Genomic DNA, 25,483 nt, shown 5'->3' with positions numbered 1-25,483 from the left:
TTACTGGGTGTCAGTGTGTGTTTTTTTGTGTTACTGGGTGTCAGTGTGTGTCTGTGTTACTGGGTATCAGTGTATGTCTTTGTTTCTTGGTGTCAGTGTATGTCTTTGTTACTTGGTGTCAGTGTATGTCTGTGTTCCTTGGTGTAAGTGTGTGTCTTTGTTACTTGGTGTAAGTGTATGTCTTTGTTACTTGGTGTCAGTGTATGTCTGTGTTACGTGGTGAAAGTGTATGTCTTTGTTACTTGGTGTCAGTGTATGTCTTTGTTACTTGGTGTCAGTGTGTGTCTGTGTTACTTGATGTAAGTGTGTGTCTGTGTTACTGGGTAACAGTGTATGTCTTTGTTGCTTGGTGTCAGTGTATGTGTGTGTTACTTGGTGTAATTGTATGCCTTTGTTACTTGGTATCAGTGTATGTCTTTGTGACTTGGTGTCAGTGTATGTCTTTTTAACTGGGTGTCAGTGTGTGTCTTTGTGACTTGGTGTCAGTGTATGTCTTTGTTACTTGGTGTACGTGTGTGTCTGTGTTACTGGGTATCAGTGTATGTCTTTGTTACTTGGTGTAAGTGTGTGTCTGTGTTACTGGGTATCAGTGCATGTCTTTGTTACATGGTGTCAGTGTATGTCTGTGTTACTTGGTGGAAGTGTGTGTCCTTGTTACTTGGTGTAATTGTATGTCTTTGTTACTTGGTGTCAGTGTATGTCTGTGTTACTTGGTGTAAGTGTGTGTCTGTGTTACTTGGTGTAAGTTTGTGTCTTTGTTACTTGGTGTAATTGTATGTCTGTGGTACGTGGTGTAAGTGTATGTCTTTGTTACTTGGTGTCAGTGTATGTCTTTGTTACTTGGTGTAAGTGTACGTCTGTGTTACATGGTGTAAGTGTGTGTCTGTGTTGCTGCGTTTTAGTGTGCGTCTTTGTTACTTGGTGTCAGTGTATGTCATTGTGACTTGGTGTCAGTGTATGTCTGTGTGACTTGGTGTAAGTGTGTGTCTTTGTTACTTGGTGTAATTGTGTGTTTGTGTTACTGGGTATCAGTGTATGTCTTTGTTACTTGGTATCAGTGTATGTCGTTGTTACTTGGTGTATGTGTGTGTCTGTGTTACTGGGTGTCAGTGTATGTCTTTGTTACTTCGTGTCAGTGTATGTCTGTGTTGCTTGCTGTAAGTGTGTGTCTTTGTTAATTGGTGTCAGTGTATGTCTTTGTGACTTGGTGTCAGTGTCTGTCTGTGTTACTAGGTATCAGTGTATGTCTTTGTTACTTGGTGTAAATGTGTGTCTTTGTTACTGGGGATCAGTGCATGTCTTTGTTACATGGTGTCAGTGTATGTCTGTGTTACTTGGTGTAAGTGTATGTCATTGTTCCTTGGTATCAGTGTATGTCTGTGTTACTTGGTGTAAGTGTGTGTCTGTGTTACTTGGTATCAGTGTATGTCTTTGTTACTTGGTGTCAGTGTATGTCTGTGTTACTTGGTGAAAGATTGTGTCTTTGTTACTTGGTGTTATTGTATGTCTTTGTTACTTGGTGTCAGTGTATGTCTGTGTTACTTGGTGTAAGTGTGTGTCTGTGTTACTTGGTATCAGTGTATGTCTTTGTTAATTGGTGTAAGTGTGTGTCTGTGTTACTGGGTAACAGTGTATGTCTTTGTTACTTGGTGTCAGTGTATGTCTGTGTTACTTGCTGTAAGTGTGTGTCTGTTTTACTTGGTGTAAGTGTGTTTCTGTGTTACTTCGTATCAGTGTGTGTCTTTGTTACTTGGTGACAGTGTTTGTCTTTGTTACTTTGTGGAAGTGTGTGTCTGTGTTACTGGGTATCAGTGCATGTCTTTGTGACTTGGTGTCAGTGTATGTCTTTGTTACTGGGTGTCAGTGTATGTCTTTGTGAGTTGGTGTCAGTGTGTGTCTCTCTTAGTCTTTGTTACTTGGTTTCAGTGTCTGTCTGTGTATGTATTTGTTACTGTGTGTCAGTGTTTCTCCATGTTACTGGGTGTCAGTGTGTGTTTGTTTGTGTTACTGGGTGTCAGTGTGTGCCTGTGTTACTTGGAGTAAGTGTATGTCTTTGTTACTTGGTGTCAGTGTTTGTCTTTGTAACGTGGTGTAAGTGTGTGTCAGTGTTACTGGGTATCAGAGTATGTCTTTGTGACTTGGTGTCATTGTATGTCTTTGTTACTTGGTGTAAGTGTACGTCTGTGTTACTTGGTGTAAGTGTGTGTCTGTGTTGCTGCGTTTTAGTGTGTGTCTTTGTTACTTGGTGTCAGTGTATGTCTTTGTGACTTGGGGTCAGTGTCTGTCTTTGTTACTGGTTGTCAGTTTATGTCTTTGTTACTTCGTGTCATTGTATGTCATTGTTACTTGGTGTCAGTGTATGTCTGTGTGACTTGGTGTAAGTGTGTGTCTTTGTTACTTGGTGTAATTGTGTGTTTGTGTTACTGGGTATCAGTGTATGTCTTTGTTACTTGGTATCAGTGTATGTCGTTGTTACTTGGTGTATGTGTGTGTCTGTGTTACTGGGTGTCAGTGTATGTCTTTGTTACTTGGTGTCAGTGTATGTCTGTGTTGCTTGCTGTAAGTGTGTGTCTTTGTTACTTGGTGTCAGTGTATGTCTTTGTGACTTGGTGTCAGTGTCTGTCTGTGTTACTAGGTATCAGTGTATGTCTTTGTTACTTGGTGTAAGTGTGTGTCTGTGTTACTGGGGATCAGTGCATGTCTTTGTTACATGGTGTCAGTGTATGTCTGTGTTACTTGGTGTAAGTGTATGTCATTGTTCCTTGGTATCAGTGTATGTCTGTGTTACTTGGTGTCAGTGTATGTCTTTGTTACTTGGTGTAAGTGTGTGTCTGTGTTACTTGGTGTAAGTGTGTGTCTGTGTTACTTGGTATCAGTGTATGTCTTTGTTACTTGTTGTAAGTGTGTGTCTGTGTTACTGGGTAACAGTGTATGTCTTTGTTACTTGGTGTCAGTGTATGTCTGTGTTACTTGGTGAAAGTTTGTGTCTTTGTTACTTGGTGTAATTGTATGTCTTTGTTACTTTGTGTCAGTGTATGTCTTTGTTACTTGGTGTCGGTGTATGTCTGTGTTACTTGCTGTAAGTGTGTGTCTTTGTTACTTGGTGTAAGTGTCTGTCTGTGTTACTGGGTATCAGTGTACGTCTTTGTTACTTGGTGTCAGTGTATGTCGTTGTTACTTGGTGTATGCGTGTGTCTGTGTAACTGGGTGTCACTGTATGTCTTTGTTACTTGGTGTCAGTGTATGTCTGTGTTACCTTGTGTAAGTGTATGTCTTTGTTACTTGGTGTCAGTGTATGTCTGTGTTACGTGGTGAAAGTGTATGTCTTTGTTACTTGGTGTCAGTGTATGTCTTTGTTACTTGGTGTAAGTGTGTGTCTGTGTTACTTGGTGTCAGTGTATGTCTTTGTGACTTGGTGTCATTGTGTGTCTTTTTAACTGGGTGTCAGTGTATGTCTTTGTGACTTGTTGTCAGTGTGTGTCTCTGTTAGTCTTTGTTACTTGGTGTCAGTGTCTGTCTGTGTATGTCTTTGTTACTGTGTGTCAGTGTTTCTCCATGTTACTGGTTGTCAGTGTGTGTTTGTTTGTGTTACTGGGTGTCAGTGTGTGTCTGTGTTACTTGGTGGAAGTGTATGTCTTTGTTACTTGGTGTCAGTGTTTGTCTTTGTTACTTGGTCTAAGTGTGTGTCTGTGTTCCTGGGTATCAGTGTATGTCTTTGTTTCTTGGTGTCAGTGTATGTCTTTGTTACTTGGTGTCAGTGTATGTCTGTGTTACTTGGTGAAAGTTTGTGTCTTTGTTACTTGGTGTAATTGTATGTCTTTGTTACTTGGTGTCAGTGTATGTCTGTGTTACTTGGTGTAAGTGTATGTCTTTTTTACTTGGTGTCAGTGTATGTCTTTGTTACTTGGTGCCAGTGTATGTCTGTGTGACTTGGTGTCAGTGTATGTCTTTGTTACTGGGTGTCACTGTATGTCTTTGTGACTTTGTGTCAGTGTATGTCTTTGTTACTGGGTGTCAGTTTATGTCTTTGTTACTTGGTGTCAGTGTATGTCTTTGTTACTTGGTGTCAGTGTATGTCTGTGTTACTTGCTGTAAGTGTGTGTCTCTGTTACTTGGTGTAAGTGTCTGTCTGTGTTACTTCGTGTAATTGTATGTCTTTGTTACTTGGTATCAGTGTATGTCTTTGTGACTTGGTGTCAGTGTATGTCTTTGTTACTTGGTGTAAGTGCGTGGCTGTGTTACTGGGTATCAGTGTATGTCTTTGTCACTTGTTGTAAGTGTGTGTCTGTGTTACTGGGTAACAGTGTATGTCTTTGTTACTTGGTGTCAGTGTATGTCTGTGTTATTTGGTGAAAGTGTGTGTCTTTGTTACTTGGTGTAATTGTATGTCTTTGTTACTTGGTGTCAGTGTATGTCTGTGTTACTTGGTGTGAGTGCATGTCTTTTTTACTTGGTGTCAGTGTATGTCTTCGTTACTTGGTGTCAGTGTATGTCTGTGTGACTTGGTGTCAATGTATGTCTTTGTGACTTTGTGTCAGTGTATGTCTTTGTTAATGGGTGTCAGTTTATGTCTTTGTTACTTGGTGTCAGTGTATGTCTTTGTTACTTGGTGTCGGTGTATGTCTGTGTTACCTGCTGTAAGTGTGTGTCTTTGTTACTTGGTGTAAGTGTCTGTCTGTGTTACTGGGTATCAGTGTACGTCTTTGTTACTTGGTGTCAGTGTATGTCTGTGTTACTTTGTGTAAGTGTATGTCTTTGTAACTTGGTGTTAGTGTATGTCTTTGTTACTTGGTGTAAGTGTGTGTCTGTGTTACTTGGTGTCAGTGTATGTCTTTGTGACTTGGTGTCATTGTGTGTCTTTGTTACTGGGTGTCAGTGTATGTCTTCGTGACTTGGTGTCAATGTGTGTCTCTGTTAGTCTTTGTTACTTGCTGTCAGTGTCTGTCTGTGTATGTCTTTGTTACTGTGTGTCAGTGTTTTTCCATGTTACTGGGTGTCAGTGTGTGTTTGTTTGTGTTGCTGGGTGTCAGTGTATGTCTGTTACTTGGTGTAAGTGTGTGCCTTTGTTACTTGGTGTAATTGTATGTCCTTGTTACTTGGTGTCAGTGTATGTCTGTGTGACGTGGTGAAAGAGTATGTCTTTGTTACTTGGTGTTAGTGTATGTCTTTGTTACTTGGTGTAAGTGTGTGTCTGTGTTACTGGATGTCAGTGTGTGTCTGTGCTACTTGGTGTAAGTGTGTGTCTGTGTTACTGGTTGTCAGTGTATGTCTTTGTTACTGGGTGTCTGTGTATGTCTCTGTTACTTGGTGTAAGTGTGTGTCTGTGTTACTGGGTATCAGTGTCTGTCTTTGTTACTTGGTGTAAGTGTGTGTCTGTGTTACTGGGTATCAGTGCATGTCTTTGTTACATGATGTCAGTGTATGTCTGTGTTACTTGATGTAAGTGTGTGTCTTTGTTACTTGGTGTAATTGTATGTCTTTGTTACTTGGTGTCAGTGTATGTCTGTGTTACTTGGTGTAAGTGTGTGTCTGTGTTACTTGGTGTAATTGTTTGTCTTTGTTACTTGGTGTCAGTGTATGTCTGTGTTACATCGTGTAAGTGTATGTCTTTGTTACTTGGTGTCAGTGTATGTCTTTGTTACTTGGTGTAACTGTGTGTCTGTGTTGCTGCGTATCAGTGTATGTCTTTGTTACTTGGTGTCAGTGTATGTCTTTGTGACTTGGGGTCAGTGTATTTCTATGTTACTGGGTGTCAGTTTATGCCTTTGTTACTTCGTGTCAGTGTTTGTCTGTGTTACTTGGTGTAAGTGTGTGTCTTTGTTACTTGGTGTAACTGTGTGTTTGTGTCACTGGGTATCAGTGTATGTCTTTGTTACTTGGTATCAGTGTATGTCGTTGTTACTTGGTGTCAGTGTATGTCTGTGTTGCTTGGTGTCAATGTGTGTCTTTGTTACTTGGTGTAAGTGTATGTCTTTGTTACTTGGTGTAAGTGTATGTCTGTGTTACTTTGTGTAAGTGTATGTCTGTGTTAACTTGTGTAAGTGTATGTCTTTGTTACTTGGTGTCAGTGTTTGTCTTTGTTACTTTGTGGAGGTGTGTGTCTGTGTTACTGTGTATCAGTGTATGTCTTTGTGACTTGGTGTCAGTGTGTGTCTGTGTTCCTAGGTATCAGTGTATGTCTTTGTTACTTGGTGTAAGTGTGTGTCTGTGTTACTGGGTATCAGTGCATGTCTTTGTTACATGGTGTCAGTGTATGTCTGTGTTACTTGGTGTAAGTGTGCGTCTTTGTTACTTGGTGTAATTGTATGACATTGTTACTTGGTGTCAGTGTATGTCTGTGTTACTTGGTGTAAGTGTATGTCTTTGTTACTTGGTGTCAGTGTATGTCTTTGTTACTTGGTGTAAGTGTGTGTCTGTGTTACTTGGTGTAAGTGTGTGTCTGTGTTACTTGGTATCAGTGTATGTCTTTGTTACTTGTAAGTGTGTGTCTGTGTTACTGGGTAACAGTGTATGTCTTTGTTACTTGGTGTCAGTGTATGTCTGTGTTACTTGGTGAAAGTGTGTGTCTTTGTTACTTGGTGTAATTGTATGTCTTTGTTACTTGGTGTCAGTGTATGTCTGTGTTACTTGGTGTGAGTGTATGTCTTTTTTACTTGGTGTCAGTGTGTGTCTGTGTGACTTGGTGTCAGTGTATGTCTGTGTGACTTGGTGTCAGTGTATGTCTTTGTTATTGGGTGTCACTGTATGTCTTTGTGACTTTGTGTCAGTGTATGTCTTTGTTACTGGTGTCAGTTTATGTCTTTGTTACTTGGTGTCAGTGTATGTCTTTGTTACTTGGTGTCAGTGTATGTCTGTGTTACTTGCTGTAAGTGTGTGTCTTTGTTACTTGGTGTAAGTGTCTGTCTGTGTTACTGAGTATCAGTGTACGTCTTTGTTACTTGGTGTCAGTGTATGTCGTTGTTACTTGGTGTATGTATGTGTCTGTGTTACTTGGTGTCAGTGCATGTCTGTGTTACTTTGTGTAAGTGTATGTCTTTGTTACTTGGTGTCAGTGTCTGTCTTTGTTACTTTGTGGAAGTGTGTGTCTGTGTTACTGGGTATCAGTGTATGTCTTTGTGACTTGGTGTCATTGTGTGACTTTGTTACTGGGTGTCAGTGTATGTCTTTGTGACTTTGTGTCTGTGTGTGTCTCTGTTAGTCTTTGTTACTTGGAGTCAGTGTCTGTCTGTGTTACGTGGTGAAAGTGTATGTCTTTGTTACTTGGTGTCAGTGTATGTCTTTGTTACTTGGTGTAAGTGTGTGTCTGTGTTACTTGATGTAAGTGTGTGTCTGTGTTACTGGGTAACAGTGTATGTCTTTGTTGCTTGGTGTCAGTGTATGTCTGTGTTACTTGGTGTAATTGTATGTCTTTGTTACTTGGTATCAGTGTATGTCTTTGTGACATGGTGTCTGTGTATGTCTTTGTTACTGGGTGTCAGTGTGTGTCTTTGTGACTTGGTGTCAGTGTATGTCTTTGTTACTTGGTGTAAGTGTGTGTCTGTGTTACTGGGTATCAGTGTATGTCTTTGTTACTTGGTGTAAGTGTGTGTCTGTGTTACTGGGTATCAGTGCATGTCTTTGTTCCATGGTGTCAGTGTATGTCTGTGTTACTTGGTGGAAGTGTGTGTCCTTGTTACTTGGTGTAATTGTATGTCTTTGTTACTTGGTGTCAGTGTATGTCTGTGTTACTTGGTGTAAGTGTGTGTCTGTGTTACATGGTATCAGTGTATGTCTTTGTTACTTGGTGTAAGTGTGTGTCTGTGTTACTGGGTATCAGTGTATGTCTTTGTTTCATGGTGTCAATGTATGTCTTTGTGACTTGGTGTCAGTGTATGTCTTTGTTACTGGGTGTCACTGTATGTCTTTGTGACTTTGTGTCAGTGTATGTCTTTGTTACTGGGTGTCAGTTTATGTCTTTGTTACTTGGTGTCAGTGTATGTCTTTGTTACTTGGTGTCAGTGTATGGATGTGTTACTTGGTGTAAGTGTGTGTCTTTGTTACTTGGTCTAAGTGTGTGTCTGTGTTACTGGGTATCAGTGTATGTCTTTGTTACTTGGTATCAGTGTATGTCGTTGTTACTTGGTGTATGTGTGTTTCTGTGTTACTGGGTGTCAGTGTATGTCTGTGATGCTTGGCGTAAGTGTGTGTCTGTAACTTGGTGTAAGTGTATGTCTTTGTTGCTTGGTGTAAGTGTGTGTCTGTAACTTGGTGTAAGTGCATGTCTTTGTTACTTGGTGTAAGTGTATGTCTGTGTCACTTTGTGTAAGTGTATGTCTTTGTTATTTGGTGTCCAAGTTTGTCTTTGTTACTTTGTGGAAGTGTGTGTCTGTGTTACTGTGTATCAGTGTATGTCTTTGTGACTTGGTGTCAGTGTATGTCTTTGTTACTGGGTGTCAGTGTATGTCTTTGTGATTTGTTGTCAGTGTGTGTCTCTGTTAGTCTTTGTTACTTGGTGTCAGTGTCTGTCTGTGTATGTCTTTGTTACTGTGTGTCAGTGTTTCTCTATGTTACTGGGTGTCAGTGTGTGTTTGTTTGTATCACTGAGTGTCGGTGTGTGTCTGTGTTACTTGGTGTAATTGTAGGTCTTTGTTTCTTGGTGTCAGTGTATGTCTTTGTGACTTGGTGTCAGTGTATGTCTTTGTTACTGGGTGTCAGTGTATGTCTTTGTTACTTGGTGTAAGTGTGTGTCTGTGTTACTTGGTTTCAGTGTATGTCTATGTTCCTTGGTGTAAGTGTGTGTCTGTGTTACTGCTTAACAGTGTATGTCTTTGTTACTTGGTGCCAGTATATGTCTGTGTTACTTGGTGTAAGTGTGTGTCTTTGTTACTTGGTGTCAGTGTCTGTCTTTGTTACTTGGTGTCAGTGTATGTCTTTGTTACTTGCTGTAAGTGTGTGTCTGTTTTACTTGGTGTAAGTGTGTGTCTGTGTTACTTCGTATCAGTGTGTGTCTTTGTTACTTGGTGTAATTGTATGTCTTTGTTACTTGGTGTCAGTGTATGTCTTTGTTACTAGGTGTCACTGTATGTCTTTGTGACTTTGTGTCAGTGTCTGTCTTTGTTACTTGGTGTCAGTGTATGTCTGTGTTACTTGCTGTAAGTGTGTGTCTTTGTTACTTGGTGTAAGTGTCTGTCTGTGTTACTGGTTATCAGTGTACGTCTTTGTTACTTGGTGTCAGTGTATGTCTGTGTTACTTTGTGTAAGAGTATGTCTTTGTTATTTGGTGTCAGTGTTTGTCTTTGTTACTTTGTGGAAGTGTGTGTCTGTGTTACTGGGTATCAGTGTATGTCTTTGTGACTTGGTGTAATTGTGTGTCTTTGTTACTGGGTGTCAGTGTATGTCTTTGTGACTTGGTGTCAGTGTGTGTCTCTGTTAGTCTTTGTTACTTGGTGTCAGTGTCTGTCTGTGTATGTCTTTGTTACTGTGTGTCAGTGTTTCTCCATGTTACTGGGTGTCAGTGTGTGTTTGTTTGTGTTTCTGGGTGTCAGTGTGTGTCTGTGTTACTTGGTGTAAGTGGATGTCTTTGTTACTGGGTGTCAGTGTGTGTCTGTGTTACTGGGTATCAGTGTATGTCTTTGTTTCTTGGTGTCTGTGTATGTCTGTGTTACTTGGTGTAAGTGTGTGTCTTTGTTACTTGGTGTAATTGTATGTCTTTGTTACTTGGTGTCAGTGTATGTCTGTGTTACGTGGTGAAAGTGTATGTCTTTGTTACTTGGTGTCAGTGTATGTCTTTGTTACTTGGTGTAAGTGTGTGTCTGTGTTACTTGGTGTAAGTGTGTGTCTGTGTTACTTGGTATCAGTGTATGTCTTTGTTACTTGGTGTAAGTGTGTGTCTGTGTTACTGGGTAACAGTGTATGTCTTTGTTGCTTGGTGTCAGTGTATGTCTGTGTTACTGGGTGTCAGTGTATGTCTTTGTTACTTGGTGTCAGTGTATGTCTGTGTTGATTGGTGTAAGTGTGTGTCTGTATCTTGGTGTAAGTGTCTGTGTTACTGCTTAACAGTGTATGTCTTTGTTACTTGGTATCAGTGTATGTCTATGTTCCTTGGTGTAAGTGTGTGTCTGTGTTACTGCTTAACAGTGTATGTCTTTGTTACTTGGTGCCAGTATATGTCTGTGTTACTTGGTGTAAGTGTGTGTCTTTGTTACTTGGTGTAATTTTATGTCTTTGTAACTTGTTATCAGTGTATGTCTTTGTGATTGGTGTCAGTGTATGTCTTTGTTACTTGGTGTCAGTGTATGTCTTTGTTACTTGCTGTAAGTGTGTGTCTGTTTTACTTGGTGTAAGTGTGTGTCTGTGTTACTTCGTATCAGTGTGTGTCTTTGTTACTTGGTGTAATTGTATGTCTTTGTTACTTGGTGTCAGTGTTTGTCTGTGTTACGTGGTGAAAGTGTATGTCTTTGTTACTTGGTGTCAGTGTATGTCTTTGTTACTTGGTGTAAGTGTGTGTCTGTGTTACTTGGTGTAAGTGTGTGTCTGTGTTACTTGGTATCAGTGTATGTCTTTGTTACTTGGTGTAAGTGTGTGTCTGTGTTACTGGGTAACAGTGTATGTCTTTGTTGCTTGGTGTCAGTGTATGTCTGTGTTACTGGGTGTCAGTGTATGTCTTTGTTACTTGGTGTCAGTGTATGTCTGTGTTGCTTGGTGTAAGTGTGTGTCTGTAACTTGGTGTCAGTGTATGTCTTTTTTGCTTGGTGTAAGTGTGTGTCTGTAACTTGGTGTAAGTGTATGTCTTTGTTACTTGGTGTAAGTGTATGTCAGTGTTACTTTGTGTAAATGTATGTCTTTGTGACTTGGTGTCAGTGTATGTCTTTGTTACTTTGTGGAAGTGTGTGTCTGTGTGATTTGTTGTCAGTGTGTGTCTCTGTTAGTCTTTGTTACTTGGTGTCAGTGTCTGTCTGTGTTTGTCTTTGTTACTGTGTGTCAGTGTTTCTCTATGTTACTGGGTGTCAGTGTGTGTTTGTTTGTATTACTGGGTGTCAGTGTGTGTCTGTGTTACTTGGTGTAAGTGTATGTCTTTGTTTCTTGGTGTCAGTGTATGTCTTTGTGACTTGGTGTCAGTGTATGTCTTTGTTACTGGGTGTCAGTGTATGTCTTTGTTACTTGGTGTAAGTGTGTGTCTGTGTTACTTGGTATCAGTGTATGTCTTTGTTCCTTTGTGTAAGTGTGTGTCTGTGTTAGTGGCTAACAGTGTATGTCTTTGTTATTTGGTGCCAGTGTATGTCTGTGTTACTTGGTGTAAGTGTGTGTCTTTGTTACTTGGTGTAATTTTATGTCTTTGTTACTTGTTATCAGTGTATGTCTTTGTGACTTGGTGTCAGTGTCTGTCTTTGTGACTTGGTGTCAGTGTATGTCTTTGTTACTTGGTGTAAGTGTGTGTCTGTGTTACTGGGTAACAGTGTATGTCTTTGTTGCTTGGTGTCAGTGTATGTCTGTGTTACTGGGTGTCAGTGTATGTCTTTGTTACTTGGTGTCAGTGTATGTCTGTGTTGATTGGTGTAAGTGTGTGTCTGTATCTTGGTGTAAGTGTCTGTGTTACTGCTTAACAGTGTATGTCTTTGTTACTTGGTATCAGTGTATGTCTATGTTCCTTGGTGTAAGTGTGTGTCTGTGTTACTGCTTAACAGTGTATGTCTTTGTTACTTGGTGCCAGTATATGTCTGTGTTACTTGGTGTAAGTGTGTGTCTTTGTTACTTGGTGTAATTTTATGTCTTTGTAACTTGTTATCAGTGTATGTCTTTGTGATTGGTGTCAGTGTCTGTCTTTGTTACTTGGTGTCAGTGTATGTCTTTGTTACTTGCTGTAAGTGTGTGTCTGTTTTACTTGGTGTAAGTGTGTGTCTGTGTTACTTCGTATCAGTGTGTGTCTTTGTTACTTGGTGTAATTGTATGTCTTTGTTACTTGGTGTCAGTGTTTGTCTGTGTTACGTGGTGAAAGTGTATGTCTTTGTTACTTGGTGTCAGTGTATGTCTTTGTTACTTGGTGTAAGTGTGTGTCTGTATTACTTGGTGTAAGTGTGTGTCTGTGTTACTTGGTATCAGTGTATGTCTTTGTTACTTGGTGTAAGTGTGTGTCTGTGTTACTGGGTAACAGTGTATGTCTTTGTTGCTTGGTGTCAGTGTATGTCTGTGTTACTGGGTGTCAGTGTATGTCTTTGTTACTTGGTGTCAGTGTATGTCTTTTTTGCTTGGTGTAAGTGTGTGTCTGTAACTTGGTGTAAGTGTATGTCTTTGTTACTTGGTGTAAGTGTATGTCAGTGTTACTTTGTGTAAATGTATGTCTTTGTGACTTGGTGTCAGTGTATGTCTTTGTTACTTTGTGGAAGTGTGTGTCTGTGTGATTTGTTGTCAGTGTGTGTCTCTGTTAGTCTTTGTTACTTGGTGTCAGTGTCTGTCTGTGTTTGTCTTTGTTACTGTGTGTCAGTGTTTCTCTATGTTACTGGGTGTCAGTGTGTGTTTGTTTGTATTACTGGGTGTCAGTGTGTGTCTGTGTTACTTGGTGTAAGTGTATGTCTTTGTTTCTTGGTGTCAGTGTATGTCTTTGTGACTTGGTGTCAGTGTATGTCTTTGTTACTGGGTGTCAGTGTATGTCTTTGTTACTTGGTGTAAGTGTGTGTCTGTGTTACTTGGTATCAGTGTATGTCTTTGTTCCTTTGTGTAAGTGTGTGTCTGTGTTAGTGGCTAACAGTGTATGTCTTTGTTACTTGGTGCCAGTGTATGTCTGTGTTACTTGGTGTAAGTGTGTGTCTTTGTTACTTGGTGTAATTTTATGTCTTTGTTACTTGTTATCAGTGTATGTCTTTGTGACTTGGTGTCAGTGTCTGTCTTTGTTACTTGGTGTCAGTGTATGTCTTTGTTACTTGGTGTAAGTGTGTGTCTGTTTTACTTGGTGTAAGTGTGTGTCTGTGTTACTTCGTATCAGTGTGTGTCTTTGTTACTTGGTGTAAGTGTGTGTCTGTGTTACTGGGTAACAGTGTATGTCTTTGTTGCTTGGTGTCAGTGTATGTCTGTGTTACATGGTGTAAGTGTGTGTCTTTGTTACTTGGTGTAATTGTATGTCTTTGTTACTTGGTGTGAGTGTATGTCTGTGTTACGTGGTGAAAGTGTATGTCTTTGTTACTTGGTGTCAGTGTATGTCTTTGTTACTTGGTGTAAGTGTGTGTCTGTGTTACTTGGTGTAAGTGTGTGTCTGTGTTACTTGGTGTAAGTGTGTGTCTGTGTTACTTGGTATCAGTGTATGTCTTTGTTGCTTGGTGTCAGTGTATGTCTGTGTTACTTGGTGTAATTGTATGTCTTTGTTACTTGGTATCAGTGTATGTCTTTGTGACTTGGTGTCAGTGTATGTCTTTGTTACTGGGTGTCAGTGTGTGTCTTTGTGACTTGGTGTCAGTGTATGTCTTTGTTACTTGGTGTCAGTGTATGTCTGTGTTGCTTGGTGTAAGTGTGTGTCTGTAACTTGGTGTAAGTGTCTGTGTTAATGCATAACAGTGTATGTCTTTGTTCCTTGGTATCAGTGTATGTCTATGTTCCTTGGTGTAAGTGTGTGTCTGTGTTACTGCTTAACAGTGTATGTCTTTGTTACTTGGTGCCAGTATATGTCTGTGTTACTTGGTGTAAGTGTGTGTCTTTGTTACTTGGTGTAATTTTATGTCTTTGTTACTTGTTATCAGTGTATGTCTTTGTGATTGGTGTCAGTGTCTGTCTTTGTTACTTGGTGTCAGTGTATGTCTTTGTTACTTGCTGTAAGTGTGTGTCTGTTTTACTTGGTGTAAGTGTGTGTCTGTGTTACTTCGTATCAGTGTGTGTCTTTGTTACTTGGTGTAATTGTATGTCTTTGTTACTTGGTGTCAGTGTTTGTCTGTGTTACGTGGTGAAAGTGTATGTCTTTGTTACTTGGTGTCAGTGTATGTCTTTGTTACTTGGTGTAAGTGTGTGTCTGTGTTACTTGGTGTAAGTGTGTGTCTGTGTTACTTGGTATCAGTGTATGTCTTTGTTACTTGGTGTAAGTGTGTGTCTGTGTTACTGGGTAACAGTGTATGTCTTTGTTGCTTGGTGTCAGTGTATGTCTGTGTTACTGGGTGTCAGTGTATGTCTTTGTTACTTGCTGTCAGTGTATGTCTTTTTTGCTTGGTGTAAGTGTGTGTCTGTAACTTGGTGTAAGTGTATGTCTTTGTTACTTGGTGTAAGTATATGTCAGTGTTACTTTGTGTAAATGTATGTCTTTGTGACTTGGTGTCAGTGTATGTCTTTGTTACTTTGTGGAAGTGTGTGTCTGTGTGATTTGTTGTCAGTGTGTGTCTCTGTTAGTCTTTGTTACTTGGTGTCAGTGTCTGTCTGTGTATGTCTTTGTTACTGTGTGTCAGTGTTTCTCTATGTTACTGGGTGTCAGTGTGTGTTTGTTTGTATAACTGGGTGTCAGTGTGTGTCGGTGTTACTTGGTGTAAGTGTATGTCTTTGTTTCTTGGTGTCAGTGTGTGTCTGTGTTACTTGGTATCAGTGTATGTCTTTGTTCCTTTGTGTAAGTGTGTGTCTGTGTTAGTGGCTAACAGTGTATGTCTTTGTTACTTGGTGCCAGTGTATGTCTGTGTTACTTGGTGTAAGTGTGTGTCTTTGTTACTTGGTGTAATTTTATGTCTTTGTTACTTGTTATCAGTGTATGTCTTTGTGACTTGGTGTCAGTGTCTGTCTTTGTTACTTGGTGTCAGTGTATGTCTTTGTTACTTGGTGTAAGTGTGTGTCTGTTTTACTTGGTGTAAGTGTGTGTCTGTGTTACTTCGTATCAGTGTGTGTCTTTGTTACTTGGTGTAAGTGTGTGTCTGTGTTACTGGGTAACAGTGTATGTCTTTGTTGCTTGGTGTCAGTGTCTGTCTGTGTTACTTGGTGTAAGTGTGTGTCTTTGTTACTTGGTGTAATTGTATGCCTTTGTTACTTGGTGTCAGTGTATGTCTGTGTTACGTGGTGAAAGTGTATGTCTTTGTTACTTGGTGTAAGTGTGTGTCTGTGTTACTTGGTGTAAGTGTGTGTCTGTGTTACTTGGTGTAAGTGTGTGTCTGTGTTACTTGGTATCAGTGTATGTCTTTGTTGCTTGGCGTCAGTGTATGTCTGTGTGACTTGGTGTCAGTGTATGTCTTTGTTACTGGGTGTCAGTGTGTGTCTTTGTGACTTGGTGTCAGTGTATGTCTTTGTTACTTGGTGTAAGTGTGTGTCTGTGTTACTGGGTATCAGTGTATGTCTTTGTTACTTGGTGTAAGTGTGTGTCTGTGTTACTGGTTATCAGTGCATGTCTTTGTTACATGGTGTCAGTGTATGTCTGTGTTACTTGGTGGAAGTGTGTGTCTTTGTTACTTGGTGTCAGTGTATGTCTGTGTTACTTGGTGTAAGTGTGTGTCTGTGTTACTTGGTATCAGTGTATGTCTTTGTTACTTGGTGTAAGTGTGTGTCTGTGTTACTGGGTAACAGTGTATGTCTTTGTTACTTGGTGTCAGTGTATGTCTGTGTTACTTGGTGTAAGTGTGTGTCTTTGTTACTTGGTGTCAGTGGATGTCTTTTTTACTTGGTGTAAGTGTGTGTCTGTGTTACTGGGTATCAGTGTATGTCTTTGTTACATGGTGTCAATGTATGTCTTTGTGACTTGGTGTCAGTGTATGTCTTTGTTACTGGGTGTCACTGTATGTCTTTGTGACTTTGTGTCAGTTTATGTCTTTGTTACTGGGTGTCAGTTTATGTCTTTGTTACTTGGTATCAGTGTATGTCTTTGTTACTTGGTGTCAGTGTATGTCTGTGTTACTTGGTGTAAGTGTGTGTCTTTGTTACTTGGTGTAAGTGTGTGTCTGTGTTACTGGGTATCAGTGTATGTCTTTGTTACTGGGTATCAGTGTATGTCGTTGTTACTTGGCGTATGTGTGTGTCTGTGTTACTGGGTGTCAGTGTATGTCTTTGTTACTTGGTGTCAGTGTATGTCTGTGTTGCTTGGTGCAAGTGTGTGTATGTAACTTGGTGTAAGTGTTTGTCTTTGTTACTTGGTGTCAGTGTATGTCTGTGTTACTTTGTGTAAGTGTATGTCTTTGTTATTTGGTGTCAGTGTTTGTCTTTGTTACTTTGTGGAAGTGTGTGTCTTTGTGATTTGTTGTCAGTGTGTGTCTCAGTTAGTCTTTGTTGCTTGGTGTCAGTGTCTGTCTGTGTCTGTCTTTGTTACTGTGTGTCAGTGTTTCTCTTTGTTACTGGGTGTCAGTGTGTGTTTGTTTGTGTTACTGGGTGGCAGTGTGTGTCTGTGTTACTTGGTGTAAATGTATGTCTTTGTTTCTTGGTGTCAGTGCATGTCTTTGTGACTTGGTGTCAGTGTATGTCTTTGTGACTTGGTGTCAGTGTATGTCTTTGTTACTGGGTGTCAGTGTGTGTCTGTGTTACTTGGTGTAAGTGTGTCTGTGTTACTGGGTATCAGTGTACGTCTTTGTTACTTGGTGTCAGTGTATGTCGTTGTTACTTGGTGTCAGTGTATGTCTTTGTTACTGGGTGTCAGTGTATGTCTTTGTGATTTGTTGTCAGTGTGTGTCTCTGTTAGTCTTTGTTACTTGGTGTCAGTGTCTGTCTGTGTATGTCTTTGTTACTGTGTGCCAGTGTATGTCTGTTTTACTTGGTGTAAGTGTGTGTCTTTGTTACTTGGTTTAATTGTATGTCTTTGTTACTTGGTATCAGTGTATGTCTTTGTGACTTGGTGTCAGTGTACATCTTTGTTTCTTGGTGTAAGTGTGTGTCTGTGTTACTGGGTATCAGTGTATGTCTTTGTTACTTGGTGTAAGTGTGTGTCTGTGTTACTGGGTATCATTGCATGTCTTTGTTACATGGTGTCAGTGTATGTCTGTGTTACTTGGTGTAAGTGTGTGTCTTTGTTACTTGGTGTAATTGTATGTCTTTGTTACTTGGTGTCAGTGTGTGTCTGTGTTACTGGGTATCAGTTTATGTCTTTGTGATTTGTTGTCAGTGTGTGTCTCTGTTAATCTTTGGTACTTGGTGTCATTGTCTGTCTGTGTTACTTGGTGTAAGTGTGTGTCTTTGTTACTTGGTGTAATTGTATGTCTGTGTTACTTGGTGTAAGTGTGTGTCTTTGTTACTTGGTGTAATTGTATGTATTTGTTACTGTGTGTCATTGTTTCTCTATGTTACTAGGTGTCAGTGTGAGTTTGTTTGTGTTACTGGGTGTCAGTGTGTGTCTGTGTTACTTGGTGTAAGTGCATGTCTTTGTTTCTTGGTGTCAGTGGATGTCTTTATTACTGGGTGTCAGTGTGTGTCTTTGTGACTTCGTGTCAGTGTATGTCTTTGTTACTTGGTGTAAGTGTGTGTCTGTGTTACTGGGTATCAGTGTATGTCTTTGTTACTTGGTGTAAGTGTGTGTCTGTGCTGCTGGGTATCAGTGCATGTCTTTGTTGCATGGTGTCAGTGTATGTCTGTGTTACTTGGTGTCAGTGTATGTCTGTGTTACTTGGTGTAAGTGTGTGTCTGTGTTACTTGGTATCAGTGTATGTCTTTGTTACTTGGTGTAAGTGTGTGTCTGTGTTACTGGGTAACAGTGTATGTCTTTGTGACTTGGTGTCAGTGTATGTCTGTGTTACTTGGTGTAAGTGTGTGTCTGTGTTACTTGGTATCAGTGTATGTCTTTGTTACTTGGTGCAAGTGTGTGTCTGTGTTACTGGGTAACAGTGTATGTCTTTGTTACTTGGTGTCAGTGTATGTCTGTGTTACTTGGTGTAAGTGTGTGTCTGTGTTACTGGGTATCAGTGTATCGCTTTGTTACTTGGAGTCAGTGTATGTCTGTGTTACTTGGTGTAATTGTATGTCTTTGTTACTTGGTGTCAGTGTATGTCTTTTTTACTTGGTGTAAGTGTGTGTCTGTGTTACTGGGTATCAGTGTATGTCTTTGTTACTTGGTGTCAATGTATGTCTTTGTGACTTGCTGTCTGTGTATTTCTTTGTTACTGGGTGTCACTGTATGTCTGTGTGACTTTGTGTCAGTGTATGTCTTTGTTACTGGATGTCAGTTTATGTCTTTGTTACTTGGTGTCAGTGTATGTCTTTGTTACTTGGTGTCAGTGTATGTCTGTGTTACTTGGTGTCAGTGTATGTCTGTGTTACTTGGTGTCAGTGTATGTCTGTTACTTGGTGCAAGTGTATGTCTTTGTTACTTGGTATCGGTGGATGTCATTGTTACTTGGTGTATGTGTGTGTCTGTGTTACTGGGTGTCAGTGTATGCCTTTGTTACTTGGTGTCAGTTTATGTCTGTGTTGCTTGGTGTAAGTGTGTGTCTGTTACTTGGTGTAAGTGTATGTATTTGTTACTTGGTGTAAGTATATGTCTGTGTTACTTTGTGTAAGTGTATGTCTTTGTTACTTGGTGTCAGTGTTTGTCTTTGTTACTTTGTGGAAGTGTGTGTCTGTGTCACTGTGTATCAGTGTATGTCTTTGTGACTTGGTGTCAGTGAATGTCTTTGTTACTGGGTGTCAGTGTATGTCTTTGTGATTTGTTGTCAGTGTATGTCTCTGTTAGTCTTTGTTACTTGGTGTCAGTGTCTGTCTGTGTATGTCTTTGTTACTGTGTGCCAGTGTATGTCTGTGTTACTTGGTGTAAGTGTGTGTCTTTGTTACTTGGTTTAATTGTATGTCTTTGTTACTTGGTATCAGTGTATGTCTTTGTGACTTGGTGTCAGTGTACGTCTTTGTTTCTTGGTGTAAGTGTGTGTCTGTGTTACTGGGTATCAGTGTCTGTCTTTGTTACTTGGTGTAAGTGTGTGTCTGTGTTACTGGGTATCATTGCATGTCTTTGTTACATGGTGTCAGTGTATGTCGGTGTTACTGGGTATCAGTGTATGTCTTTGTGATTTGTTGTCAGCGTGTGTCTCTGTTCGTCTTTGTTACTTGGTGTCATTGTCTGTCTGTGTTACTTGGTGTAGGTGTGTGACTTTGTTACTTGGTGTAATTGTATATCTGTGTTACTTGGTGTAAGTGTGTGTCTTTGTTACTGTGTGTCAGTGTTTCTCTATTTTACTGGGTGTCAGTGTGTGTTTGTTTGTGTTACTGGGTTTCAGTGTCTGTCTGTGTTACTTGGTGTAAGTGCATGTCATTGTTTCTTGGTGTCAGTGGATGTCTTTGTTACTTGGTGTCAGTGTTTGTCTTTGTTACTTGGTGTAAGTGTGTGTCTGTGTTACTGGGTAACAGTGTATGTCTTTGTTCCTTGGTGTCAGTGTATGTCTGTGTTACTTGGTGTAATTGTATGTCTTTGTTACTTGGTATCAGTGTATGTCTTGGTGACTTGGTGTCAGTGTATGTCTTTGTTACTGTGTGTCAGTGTTTGTCTTTTTGACTTAGTGTCAGTGTATGTCTTTTTTACATGGTGTAAGTGTGCCTGTGTTACTGTGTATCAGTGTATGTCTTTGTTACTTGGTGTAAGTGTGTGTCTGTGTTACTGGGTATCAATGCATGTCTTTGTTGCATGGTGTCAGTGTATGTCTGTGTTACTTGGTGTCATTGTATGTCTTTGTTACTTGGTGTCAGTGTATGTCTGTGTTACTTGGTGTAAGTGTGTGTCTGTGTTACTTGGTATCAGTGTATGTCTTTGTTACTTGGTGTAAGTGTGTGTCTGTGTTACTGGGTAACAGTGTATGTCTTTGTTACTTGGTGTCAGTGAATGTCTGTGTTACTTGGTGTAAGTGTGTGTCTTTGTTACTTGGTGAAAGTGTGTGTCTTTGTTACTTGGTGTCCATGTATGTCTTTGTTACTGGGTGTCACTGTATGTCTTTGTGAATTTGTGTCAGTGTATGTCTTTCTTACTGGGTGTCAGTTTATGTCTTTGTTACTTGGTGTCAGTGTATGTCTTTGTTACTTGGTGTCAGTGTATGTCTGTGTTACTTGGTGTAAGTGTGTGTCTTTGTTACTTGGTGTAAGTGTGTGTCTGTGTTACTGGGTATCAGTGTATGTCTTTGTAACTTGGTATCACTGTATGTCGTTGTTACTTGGTGTACGTGTGTGTCTGTGTTACTGGGTGTCAGTGTATGTCTTTGTTACTTGGTGTCAGTGTATGTCTGTGTTGCTTGGTGTAAGTGTATGTCTTTGTTATTTGGTGTCAGTGTTTGTCTTTGTTACTTTGTGGAAGTGTTAGTCTTTGTGATTTGTTGTCAGTGTGTGTCTCTGTTAGTCTTTGTTACTTGGTGTCAGTGTCTGTCCGTGTCTGTCTTTGTTACTGTGTGTCAGTGTTTCTCTATGTTACTGGGTGTCAGTGTGTGTTTGTTTGTGTTACTGGGTGTCAGTGTGTGTCTGTGTTACTTGGTGTAAGTGTATGTCTTTGTTTCTTGGTGTCAGTGTATGTCTTTGTGACTGGGTGTCAGTGTATGTCTTTGTTACTTGGTGTAAGTGTGTGTCTGTGTTACTTGGTATCAGTGTATGTCCTTGTTCCTTGGTGTAAGTGTGTGTCTGTGTTACTGGGTAACAGTGTATGTCTTTGTAACTTGGTGTCAGTGTCTGTCTTTGTTACTTGGTGTCACTGTCTGTCTTTGTTACTTGGTGTAAGTGTGTGTCTGTGTTACTTGGTGTAAGTGTGTATCTGTGTTACTTCGTATCAGTGTGTGTCTTTGTTACTTGGTGTAAGTGTGTGTCTGTGTTACTGGGTAACAGTGTATGTCTTTGTTACTTGGTGTAAGTGCCTGTCTGTGTTACTTGGTGTAAGTGCATGTCATTGTTTCTTGGTGTCAGTGGATGTCTTTGTTACTTGGTGTCAGTGTTTGTCTTTGTTACTTGGTGTAAGTGTGTGTCTGTGTTACTGGGTAACAGTGTATGTCTTTGTTCCTTGGTGTCAGTGTATGTCTGTGTTACTTGGTGTAATTGTATGTCTTTGTTACTTGGTATCAGTGTATGTCTTGGTGACTTGGTGTCAGTGTATGTCTTTGTTACTGGGTGTCAGTGTTTGTCTTTGTGACTTAGTGTCAGTGTATGTCTTTTTTACATGGTGTAAGTGTGCCTGTGTTACTGTGTATCAGTGTATGTCTTTGTTACTTGGTGTAAGTGTGTGTCTGTGTTACTGGGTATCAATGCATGTCTTTGTTGCATGGTGTCAGTGTATGTCTGCGTTACTTGGTGTAAGTGTGTGTCTTTGTTACTTGGTGTCATTGTATGTCTTTGTTACTTGGTGTCAGTGTATGTCTGTGTTACTTGGTGTAAGTGTGTGTCTGTGTTACTTGGTATCAGTGTATGTCTTTGTTACTTGGTGTAAGTGTGTGTCTGTGTTACTGGGTAACAGTGTATGTCTTTGTTACTTGGTGTCAGTGAATGTCTGTGTTACTTGGTGTAAGTCTGTGTCTTTGTTACTTGGTGTAAGTGTGTGTCTTTGTTACTTGGTGTCCATGTATGTCTTTGTGACTTGGTGCCAGTGTATGTCTTTGTTACTGGGTGTCACTGTATGTCTTTGTGAATTTGTGTCAGTGTATGTCTGTGTTACTTGGTGTAACAGTGTATGTCTTTGTGACTTGGTGTCAGTGACTGTCTTTGTTACTTGGTGTCACTGTATGTCTTTGTTACTTGGTGTAAGTGTGTGTCTGTGTTACTGGGTAACATTGCATGTCTTTGTTACTTGGTATCAGTGTCTGTCTGTGTATGTCTTTGTTACTGTGTGCCAGTGTATGTCTGTGTTACTTGGTGTAAGTGTGTGTCTTTGTTACTTGGTTTAATTGCATGTCTTTGTTACTTGGTATCAGTGTATGTCTTTGTGACTTGGTGCCAGTGTACGTCTTTGTTTCTTGGTGTAAGTGTGTCTGTGTTACTGGGTATCATTGCATGTCTTTGTTACTTGGTATCAGTGTGTGTCTTTGTTACTTGGTGTCATTGTCTGTCTGTGTTACTTGGTGTAAGTGTGTGTCTTTGTTACTTGGTGTAATTGTATGTCTGTGTTACTTGGTGTAAGTGTGTGTCTTTGTTACTTGGTGTAATTGTATGTCTTTGTAACTGTGTGTCAGTGTTTCTCTATGTTACTGGGTGTCAGTGTGTGTTTGTTTGTGTTACTGGGTTTCAGTGTCTGTCTGTGTTACTTGGTGTAAGTGCATGTCTTTGTTTCTTGGTGTCAGTGGATGTCTTTGTTACTTGGTGTCAGTGTTTGTCTTTGTTACTTGGTGTAAGTGTGTGTCTGTGTTACTGGGTAACAGTGTATGTCTTTGTTGCTTGGTGTCAGTGTATGTCTGTGTTACTTGGTGTAATTGTATGTCTTTGTTACTTGGTATCAGTGTATGTCTTGGTGACTTGGTGTCAGTGTATGTCTTTGTTACTGGGTGTCAGTGTTTGTCTTTGTGACTTAGTGTCAGTGTATGTCTTTTTTACTTGGTGTAAGTGTGTCTGTGTTACTGTGTATCAGTGTATGTCTTTGTTACTTGGTGTAAGTGCGTGTCTGTGTTACTGGGTATCAATGCATGTCTTTGTTGCATGGTGGCAGTGTATGTCTGTGTTACTTGGTGTAAGTGTGTGTCTTTGTTACTTGGTGTCATTGTATGTCTTTGTTACTTGGTGTCAGTGCATGTCTGTGTTACTTGGTGTAAGTGTGTGTCTGTGTTACTTGGTATCAGTGTATGTCTTTGTTACTTGGTGTAAGTGTGTGTCTGTGTTACTTGGTATCAGTGTATGTCTTTGTTACTTGGTGTCAATGTATGTATTTGTGACTTGGTGTCAGTGTATGTCTTTGTTACTGGGTGTCACTGTATGTCTTTGTGAATTTGTGTCAGTGTATGTCTTTGTTACTGGGTGTCAGTTTATGTCTTTGTTGCTTGGTGTCAGTGTATGTCTTTGTTACTTGGTGTCAGTGTATGTCTGTGTTACTTGGTGTAAGTGTGTGTCTTTGTTACTTGGTGTAAGTGTGTGTCTTTGTTACTTGGTGTAAGTGTGTGTCTTTGTTACTTGGTGTAAGTGTGTGTCTGTGTTACTGGGTATCAGTGTATGTCTTTGTAACTTGGTATCACTGTATGTCGTTGTTACTTGGTGTATGTGTGTGTCTGTGTTACTGGGTGTCAGTGTATGTCTTTGTTACTTGGTGTCAGTGTATGTCTGTGTTGCTTGGTGTAAATGTGTGTCTGTTACTTGGTGTAATTGTATGTCATTGTTACTTGGTGTCAGTGTATGTCTTTGTTACTTGGTGTCAGTGTATGTCTTTGTTACTTGGTGTCAGTGCATATCTGTGTTACTGGGTATCAGTGCATATCTTTGTTACATGGTGTCAGTGTATGTCTGTGTTACTTGGTGTAAGTGTGTGTCTTTGTTACTTGGTGTAATTGTATGTCATTGTTACTTGGTGTCAGTGTATGTCTTTGTTACTTGTTGTCAGTGTCTGTCTGTGTATGTCTTTGTTACTGTGTGTCAGTGTTTCTCTATGTTACTTGGTGTAAGTGTGTGTCTGTGTTACTGGGTATCAGTGTACGTCTTTGTTACTTGGTGTCAGTGTATGTCTGTGTTGCTTGGTGTAAGTGAGTGTCTGTTACTTGGTGTAAGTGTATGTCTTTGTTACTTGGTGTAAGTGTATGTCTGTGTTACTTGGTGTAAGTGTATGTCTGTGTTACTTGGTGGCAGTGGATGTCTTTGTTACTTGGTGTCATTGTTTGTCTTTGTTACTTGGTGTAAGTGTGTGTCTGTGTTACTGGGTATCAGTGTATGTCTTTGTGACTTGGTGTCAGTGTCTGTCTTTGTTACTGGGTGTCAGTGTATGTCATTGTTACTTGGTGTAAATGTGTGTCTGTGTTACTGGGTATCATTGCATGTCTGTGTTACTGGGTATCAGTGCATGTCTTTGTTACATGGTGTCAGTGTATGTCTGTGTTACTTGGTGTAAGTGTGTGTCTTTGTTACTTGGTGTAATTGTATGTCATTGTTACTTGGTGTCAGTGTATGTCTTTGTTACTTGGTATCAGTGTCTGTCTGTGTATGTCTTTGTTACTGTGTGTCAGTGTTTCTCTATGTTACTTGGTGTCAGTGTTTGTCTTTGTTACTTGGTGTAAGTGTGTGTCTGTGTTACTGGGTATCAGTGTATGTCTTTGTGACTTGGTGTCAGTGTATGTCTTTGTTACTGCGTGTCAGTGCATGTCTGTGTTACTGGGTATCAGTGTCTGTCTTTGTTACTTGGTGTAAGTGCATGTCTTTGTTTCTTGGTGTCAGTGGATGTCTTTGTTACTTGGTGTCAGTGGATGTCTTTGTTACTTGGTGTCAGTGTTTGTCTTTGATACCTGGTGTAAGTGTGTGTCTGTGTTACTGGGGATCAGTGTATGTCTTTGTGACTTGGTGTCAGTGTATGTCTTTGTTACTGGGTGTCAGTGTATGTCTTTGTTACTGGGTGTCAGTGTGTGTCTGTGTTACTGGATATCAGTGTATGTCTTTGTTACTTGGTGTCAGTGTATGTCTGTGTTACTGGTTTAAGTGTATGTCTTTGTTACTTGGTGTAAGTGTGTGTCTGTGTACTTGGTGTAAGTGTGTGTCTGTGTTACTTGGTATCAGTGTATGTCTTTGTTACTTGGTGTACGTGTGTGTCTGTGTTACTGGGTAACAGTGTATGTCTTTGTTACTTGGTGTCAGTGTATGTCTGTGTTACTTGGTGTAAGTATGTGTCTTTGTTACTTGGTGTCAGTGTATGTCTTTGTTACTGGGTGTCAGTGTGTGTCTTTGTGACTTGGTGTCAGTGTACGTCTTTGTTACTTGGTGTAAGTGTGTGTCTGTGTTACTGGGTATCAGTGTATGTCATTGTTACTTGGTGTAAGTGTGTGTCTGTGTTACTGGGTATCAGTGCATGTCTTTGTTACATGGTGTCAGTGTATGTCTGTGTTACTTGGTGTAAGTGTGTGTCTTTGTTACTTTGTGTAATTGTATGTCTTTGTTACTTGGTGTAAGTGTGTGTCTGTGTTACTTGGTGTAAGTGTGTGTCTGCGTTACTTGGTGTCAGTGTATGTCTTTGTTACTTGGTGTAAGTGTGTGTCTGTGTTACTGGGTAACAGTGCATCTCTTTGTTACTTGGTGTCAGTGTTTGGCTGTGTTACTTGGTGTAAGTGTATGTCTTTGTAACTTGGTGTAAGTGTGTGTCTGTGTTACTGGGTATCAGTGTCTGTCTTTGTTACTTGGTGTCAGTGTATGTCTTTGTTACTTGAGTGTAAGTGTGTGTCTGTGTTACTTGGTGTAAGTGTGTGACTGTGTTACTTGGTATCAGTGTATGTCTTTGTTGCTTGGTATAAGTGTGTGTCTGTTACTGGGTAACAGTGTATGTCTTTGTTACTTGGTGTCAATGTATGTCTGTGTTACTTGATGTAAGTGTGTGTCTTTGTTACCTGGTGTAATTGTATGTCTTTGTTACTTGGTATCAGTGTATGTCTTTGTGACTTGGTGTCAGTGTATGTCTTTGTTAATGGGTGTCAGTGTATGTCTTTGTGACGAGGTGTCAGTGTAT

The sequence above is a fragment of the Heterodontus francisci genome, unplaced genomic scaffold (genome assembly GCF_036365525.1).
Source record: "Heterodontus francisci isolate sHetFra1 unplaced genomic scaffold, sHetFra1.hap1 HAP1_SCAFFOLD_241, whole genome shotgun sequence".
NCBI classification, from domain to species: Eukaryota; Metazoa; Chordata; class Chondrichthyes; order Heterodontiformes; family Heterodontidae; genus Heterodontus; species Heterodontus francisci.
The sequence above is the reverse complement of the archived record's forward strand: the minus strand, read 5'-3'. Positions refer to the sequence as shown.